Source organism: Poromitra crassiceps, assembly GCF_964638095.1.
Source record: "Poromitra crassiceps genome assembly, chromosome: 19".
NCBI classification, from domain to species: Eukaryota; Metazoa; Chordata; class Actinopteri; order Beryciformes; family Melamphaidae; genus Poromitra; species Poromitra crassiceps.
Genome location: NC_139646.1, coordinates 1,219,041 through 1,227,689, shown reverse-complemented (window position 1 = coordinate 1,227,689; position 8,649 = coordinate 1,219,041).

Genomic DNA, 8,649 nt, shown 5'->3' with positions numbered 1-8,649 from the left:
TGTGCACAAGCTGTATAGACTGATAATTCCACTAATTACAACTGACAGTATTTCAAGGTTCAAATGATATCTGAAGTCCATGAACAGGTACAGGTAGAAAAGTTGCCCAAAAGCTGTGGACGTGAAACAGGTTTTGTAAGTGCAAAGAAATTGAGGTGTCAAAACTGACAAATAAATAAATAAAGGGTCTATTTAAAATGAGGTTACATGGACAATTTACGTTATTTTTTGAATTCCATAGCCCCTCGAAATTGATTTATCGTGCTTCCTCAAGACCACTTAATATGCCATGTGGAAAACCAAGGCGTTCTGTCTTCATCTGGCATAATCTTTCAGTTCTAGCACCAAAAGCCAACCCTATTAAGCACAGGTTTAAGGGTTTTAGCATGCGGGTTTAAGGTTTTTAGCATGCAAGTTTAAGGGTTCTAGCATGCAGGTTTAAGGGTTTTAGCATGCAGGTTTAAGGGTTCTCGCATGCAGGTGTAAGGGTTTTAGCATGCAGGTTTAAGAGTTCTAGCATGCAGGTTTAAGGGTTTTAGCATGCAGGTTTAAGGGTTCTTGCATGCAGGTTTAAGGGTTCTCGCATGCAGGTTTAAGGGTTTTAGCATGCAGGTGTAACGGTTTTAGCATGCAGGTTTAAGGGTTCTAGCATGCAGGTTTAAGGGTTCTCGCATGCAGGTTTAAGGGTTTTAGCATGCAGGTTTAAGAGTTCTAGCATGCAGGTTTAAGGGTTCTAGCATGCAGGTTTAAGGGTTCTCGCATGCAGGTTTAAGGGTTTTAGCATGCAGGTTTAAGAGTTTTAGCATGCAGGTTTAAGGGTTCTAGCATGCAGGTTTAAGGGTTCTCGCATGCAGGTTTAAGGGTTTTAGCATGCAGGTTTAAGATTCAAGATTTAAGATTCAAGTTTATTATTTGTCCCCGAAGGGCAATTTGTGTGCAGCAGACATAAAAAGCATAGCGAATACATGAAAAAACAAAACATGAACAAATTAAAACAAACATGGAGCATGGCAGCAGTTTTCCAGCAGAAAAAGGATCAAGTAAACACAGGATAAAATAAAATAAAAACAAAATAAAAACACACCTCAAAGGATCTGTACGATGTACTTAAAAGTAGTAAAGACACGTACAATGTACTTAAAAGTAGTAAGAGACACGTGCATGAACTTAAAAGTAATAAGAGTCCAGGACTATTTGAGCTCACATAAATAGGTAGGTAAAAAATACAGTATTTTCTCGAATATAAAATATATAAAGAATATTTATAGCAGTAGGGTTAAGGGTTCTAGCATGCAGGTTTAAGGGTTCTCGCATGCAGGTTTAAGGGTTCTAGCATGCAGGTTTAAGAGTTCTAGCATGCATCTCTCCCTTTAATCCGAGCTCATCAGTGTTCAGCTCAGATAGTTTGTGAGCCACTCGGCTCTTGTCTCTGCACGTTGACGCAGAGTCGCGGCAGAAAAGGCCAAGAGTTCAAGCCTGCAGGCACAGACACCAATCACTCCCAAGCACCAGGCACCTGCTTGTCACGTTCCCATGACAACAGTCTCCTTCACCGCTGTGGAAACCAGGCTCCCCTCTGGGTGCAGTGAAAGATTCAGAGAGAGAGGGCAGAGAGATAGAGAGAGAGAGAGAGAGAGAGAGAGAGAGAGCAGAGAGAGAGAGAGAGAGAGAGAGAGGGCAGAGAGATAGAGAGAGAGAGAGAGAGAGAGAGAGAGAGAGAGAGAGAGAGCAGAGAGAGAGAGAGAGAGAGAGAGAGAGAGAGAGAGAGGGCAGAGAGATAGAGAGAGAGAAAGGGCAGTCTGCTGGCTCGAGCTGAATAACTCAATATCCTTTCTCAGATGCATGAAGAAATCAATGGAGGCACAACATATTTAAGCACATACGCTATTTGACACTGTACACAGCCTCCGGTCAATGGGCAAAATGGAAAGTGATATCTCTCATGCTGCAAACACTATCTAATAGGGGGGAAAAGACAACATCAATCAGATTCAAGCTTTGTTCTAAAGATTGTTTTTGAGCTTTTTAGTCATTTGACTGGACATTTGTGAGCCTTTCCGTCCCTGCTCTGCTCTACCTGCTCTACCTGCTCTACCTGCTCTACCATACTCTTTTTCACATGCAGGCAAAAGGAGGCTCTTTTCTGGTGGGGAGGGACTGGCACCAATTAAAAGGCAAGTGGCTCTCTAGTCTACCACATTCTGAGTGGTAATGAAGTCCTCCAGTGTGTTATGGCCATTAGGTCTGTGAGCTACTAAACGAGGACACACCCCAGCCCAGTGTGACCAGATTAAGAGAAGAGAAATCAACCCCTCGCTGCTCCCAAATGGCCACCATGGCTTCAGGCGCTCCATCAGTCTAGAGTCTAGACTGTACTGCTGAGAATCACCCTCCAATCAGTATGGAAGTGACATCAACTCCCCGTGCTCGCCGGCTGTGAAACTGGAGTCATAATAGCGCTCGCATTTTACACCAAGATAATTGGTGTAAACAATTGTGTCTCCCAGTTTTTCAGGAACTACAGTAGATGATGGTTGGGTATTTTGTGGGATTGATAAAAGTTTCTAAATTGCTTGTGAAATGAGAAGAATGATAATTTGGTTTATTTTAGAGTCATTCAAAAAGAAAACATCCGATGGTTTTGTTTTGAATATGGAAAATATTCCATGTGTAATAACCATCACAAATGGCATCACCCCAAAATGCACATTGATCTCATTATTGTTTATGATCTATTATTTACTGTTGTTTACACTACAAACCATACACAGCTTTTGCTGATTAGAGAGAACATAACAAATGCATTGAACGGCATTAGCTTCCAAACCAAGGAAAAGCCCTTCATTACCCCTGGTGTCTGCGGTGTGGGAGAGATCGATAGAGGTGTCCATGGTGGATTCATCTATATTCTACTGTGTGAACCTAACACCCTCACATGGGGAAAAGGAGGCTGAGTGGGTGGTTCGAAGGGAAAGGGGAGTTTGTGAAGCAGAGGAAGAAAGACGGATCCGGGGTCGTTGAGGGGGGAAAGGAGGTTTCGGAGAGGTGGAGACTAGAGGAAAGGTCAGAGAGTTAGGCTACTATGCAGGAAGATTTTTGGTGGACTCGCACAGGTTGGAATAACTCAGCCGGGCCAGAGTGACTTTGGCAGAGTTTAGTCTCGGCTCCCAAACGATTGGAGATCTCCGCTTACCAAGAGAACTTCTTCTCAAAAATAGTAGGTGAGAACGGCCGCTAACAAAACCTGTGCCCCAGCACAGGATATACAGCGGACTATTTTGTAACATGGAGAGAACTCTTTAAAACATTGAAAATAGATGTCCCGAGCAACGTTACATTATTTGATTATTTGATTCCGTTTTATCCGTTTACAAGCACATGACTTCTGCATGTCGCCGCCCATCTTTAACAATGAAAGCTGTGAGAAAGTTCTCAGTCTCTAGTTGAGTGAAGTGGATAGAAACTGAGAACTGAGTCTAGGCAGAGTTGAGAGAGTTCTCTAAGATTTAGATGTTCTCTCCCAAGTCAGGAGATATAATCAGAGACAGGATCGTCTCTGATTTTTTGTAGAAACAAATCAAGGAGGAGCACGAGGCTATCGGAGACACACATTTCAGCGGTGGAAGTCATGCTAACGAGGCACCTGTTCAACATCGGTGAAAGTCCACACCCACACACACTCAATCCAACGACCGCATCACCTGCCACTGGGTGCCTCATTAAGCTGACAGGCGCTGGCCTCTAGGGCAGGCCAAGATGTCAGAGCCCTCTCCTCTCCTGTCGTGGCATGATGGATGTCTCCGCCACTGGCTGCCAACCTGCCACTCACAGCCAGCCTGGTGTGGGCGTCCATCAGGAAACACTCACTAAGCATCCTGTTGATCAGCTTATTTGTATCTATCCTCCGTCACCATCCACATCCCTGGCTGCATTTGGAAGGGATGTTGGCTGCAGTAGCAAATTCTTCCCCATCTCTCTCTCTCTCTCTCTCTCTCTCTCTCTGGATGTACCCTAATTGAAAGCGTGCCAATGGGTGATTTCATCATCCTTGCATTAATGTACGACATGCATAACCTGAAAAAGGCTTTAGACTATGACAGCATGGGTTAGGGTTATGACAGCATGTACATGTTTTCAGTTGAGATCAGAAGACGGGTTCGTATAGAGAGGCATAACATTTCACTCGGACCAAAAGGTTAAAAAAAATGCAGATTTAAAGAAAATATTTTTTTGATACAGTGTTTCCCACAGGATTTAGAGTATTTGTGGTGGGGGACCGCAGACCCCCTAGGGGGTTGCGGGGGCATGCCCCACCGCGAGATTTTTTTAAACATTTTAAAGTAAAATGCATGAATTTGGTGTACTTTGAGAAAGCTTAAGAGCAAAATTAAAAGGCTAGATCTACAGTATGAAGAACATGTCATCATTACTGTGCTGTGGGTTTACAATGACAAACTAAATTTCTCCCTATAGGTCAGGGATACTCAACTTGCTTTGCCACTTTCGTGAAATGATAGAAGGCGAGGGGCCAGTTAATAAACAAACAATATACATTTTTCTGTAGCGGATTGTAGGTTTTTGGGGTGTCAGCCGGAGTTTAGGCTGACAGTGTTGTGCACACCGGATAGTTAGTTAGGTTAAGTTAGTTAGGTTAAGTACATACATAAGTGCCTTGGTAGCGAGCAGATGGCGGTATTTGACAATTTAGCAGCTAAATCATAGATTATTGAAAGATATTCCATATTCCAGACTGAAATGCTATAACAGAAGTATTGGCCAGAATGACATGAACATGTTGCGTTCAGGTGCACTGTAAAAAAAAAAAAAAAAAAAAAAAAAAAATTGGTCAACATCTTTTTGTGGCGGTCCAAATCCTTTTGTGGCGGCCCGCCACAAATTCCTTTATGTATGGGAAACACTGTGATGTAGTTTTTTTAGGTTTTCGTCCGAGTATAAATGCTACGTGTCTCTCCCGATTCTAAAAATAACGGAACCGTTTGGTTTGACGAAGTAAACCTATTTTTATAAGCATTTTACAAAATGTCTATGGGAAAATAAATGGCGGATAAAAATCTCTGGTACAGTGCTGAAGCAGGAAGTAGGCAGTCACTTTGCCTCTCTATTGATGGTATTCTGTTACATCACCACATGGCCATTTTGGTAGGAAAACAACAGGTGATTGTGATCAATTAACAGGTGATTACAATCAAGTGACACTTACAGCCAATGAGCTGTGTGTATTGTAGCGCCATATTGGTAGGAAAAAGGCTTGTGACATCATTGGAATACTATGAATAGAGACACTGCATGAAATAGGCCACGGCCATCACAGGGGAAAGCGCTCCATTCACTCCCATACACCAGCGTAATTTCCTTGAATTAAACATAGCTAAACGCTGTTGTGTGGTGGGGCTGCGCAGACAACAAATGTAAAAAATCGCCAATTAAAGTTTTTTTGTACTCCCGAGCAAAACAAGGAAGCCATTGAGAATTGGCGAGAAGAAAAATTTGGATCTAGCTGTCAAGGAAGTAATCACACGTTCCTTTATCGCAAAATAACTAGGATGTGGAGGCTAAATGACGTCACATCCGTTTTGTTATTCCATTTGCAGAAAACTTGAGCTCAATGTTCACTGGTCAGATCCAGTCGCTAGCCAGGCTAGCCATCGTTAGCAATAACAATTGATAACAAGAAGACCGTGGCATTTTGGGCATACAAACACTGCAGCCTCATGTCCACACAGATAGAAGTTAGGCAGTGCTGTGTGTACAGCTGATTTAATGAGACACAAACAAAACAGAAGTGCTAAACAACATGTACTACGATTATACTACTGTTGTTGCGCGGCGCAGCGATCTTGGATTTTTTTAGGTCGGGGCTGCTGAGGCTCCTACGAGTTTGGAATGGGAAATACCAGCTCTGGTGACATCACCGTCCCAGCTCATTACCTTTGAACCGTAAGATTACCAGTTCCCAGTTATAAAGGAATGCACGATATCTTGGAGTGTTCAACTTCCGTATATATGATCTTTGTGTGCAACACACGACCATGCACGCGACATAGGAGAATGCCAGGATTGGGAGGCGGGGGGGGGGGGATGTTTTCCGAATGAATGAATGATGACGCGCTCCGCAGTGTCTCTATCCTTGATAGATCTATTGAGAAAATGTAAGAGATGCAAATATTTCAAAGATGCAGATATTTTCTATTGTATTCCTATCTTCTCATAATTTCTATCGTAGTTACTCACAAGGATTGCTATGGTTAAACAATGTCCATCTGTCAGTCAACATGCCTTCAGCATAGGTTTTCTTTGTACTTTGGTCAGATTTAATAAATCTTTGAAATAATATTGCCTGTCACCCTGAGTGTGAAAGTAATACATAAATCCTGAGAGGAGCAAGAGTTTTGCCGCGGGTGGAGAGAACATCTCATCACTATTGACAGCTTTGACGTTGATTAATTCCCGCAAGACTTTTTGATAACTAAGGTCTTTGAGGAGAACCAATAAACTGTCAGCACCACCCATGATCAAGCCTGATTGGACAGCTGTCAGCAAGCCTCATGTGACAAGGGGAGCGGTGGAGAGACAATCTGAAGTGTTGCTGGCAAATGGAAAGCAAAAGTTTCAGTACTCCGATAGAAAATGTGGTCTACTGCAGAGAACATTGCACACAATATTAGGGGCACTTCATTCCGTGAAGTACACTGATGAGGGGACTCCAGGTGAAGCCATAATCATTTATTGAGTTCCATTATCCTTACCAATCCCAGAGGAGGAAATGGAGATACAAAGAAACATGAGTTAGAGAAGGATTTTTAACATTTTAGACAATTGAGATGTGGATTTTGCAAAAAGGTGCTGAAACTCAATATCAGTCCTTAATGTTTTGTTCAGTGTAAAGAGAATGTCATTTGATAGGCTACAGCATGAATACTGCCATAGTTTGAAAAGAGAATATCATTTGATAGGCTACTAACAGCATGAATACTGCCATAGTTTGAAGCGTTGGGCATTGCATCAACCTCCTCCACATTTACAATAACCCAGTTTTTTTTGTAACTACACCAACTGATTTCTTTGTGCAATAAAAATTCTTGACAGGAAGCTAATTAGGTTTCACCACTGCCATGTCATTGATAAACTAAATATTTTAAGTTTTGACCATTTCATTAAATTCACTAACATAAAACGTATCCATAAATGTATTCATAATCGGCTCCTCATGTTCTCAGTGATACTGTATGGTGAAACCTCTGGGGGCTTCTGGCATAACCACTAGGGGTGCTGTTGCAGGGAATTGCAAAGTGCCTTAACGCAAAACCTCGCCTGGACAAACAGTCTTCTCTGTACAGGAGGTTTAAATATGAAAGTCATTACCCAGACATCTTAAAGAAGATGGTAATTGGGATCATTTTAAATCCAACCTAAAACTGTTTCTGAAGAGCAATCACCAATGTACTCACGAGTGACTGTGTCCTTCTCGTGTGTGTGTGTGTGTGTGTGTGTGTGTGTGTGTGTGTGTGTTTGACGAGGTAAAACAGACGTCGTTTTGAACAGGAAGTGGGTCAAGTGGGCGAGGCTACATAAGGTGAACATTTTATTCTATATATTTGCTTTTAATCACATCTAGGGACGGGCATTGCAAATTAGCTTAGGGTATAAATGTTGTGATATATGACATGATCAGATCAGACCGTTTATCCACAAATAAACATGAAATAAATAAATCCTTTCTGAACATTGAAAAGTGCATCTCCCACCAGGGATTGGCAAAAAACCTATTCAGCCTCCATTATGAGTCTCTCTCGGCTGCAGCTATGGGAACGATTTTTTGAAGCACTCATTGAAATTCTACCACTGCTCTGAAAGCTGAAAGCACAAAAAGCCCAGGTCGGATGGCGTTATCGAACATCAACAGACAAGACATATGCGACGTAATGCCGTATCAACTATTGCGTCTTTTTCTTCAAACACTTCTCCTGAAGCGCACCCAGACATATCTCACAAAGAGGAAGTACAGAGGCAGCGTCAGCTTTGGTGATAACAATCGCAGACACCTGATACCTCCATTCCTAGACCCCCCCCCCATCCAACATTTGATGCCTCTCTTCTTTCTCGGTTTGTATCATGAAAGGCCAGCCGGTGGCATACGGTGCCCCATCGAGAGGCGGGTCTGTCCAGCGGGGCCATGTGACAGCAGAGGGCTAGTGCTACACACAGAGGCTAGTGCTAGACACAGAGGCTAGTGCTACACACAGAGGCCAGTGCTACACACAGAGGCCAGTGCTAGACACAGAGGCTAGTGCTACACACAGAGGCTAGTGCTACACACAGGGGCCAGTGCTACACACAGAGGGCTAGTGCTACACACAGAGGCTAGTGCTACACACAGAGGGCTAGTGCTACACACAGAGGCTAGTGCTACACACAGAGGCCAGTGCTACACACAGAGGCGAGGCTAGTGCTACACACAGAGGCTAGTGCTACACACAGAGGCCAGTGCTACATACAGAGGCTAGTGCTACACACAGAGGCTAGTGCTACACACAGAGGCTAGTGCTACACACAGAGGCCAGTGCTACACACAGAGGCGAGGCTAGTGCTACACACAGAGGCTAGTGCTACACACAGAGGCCAGTGCTA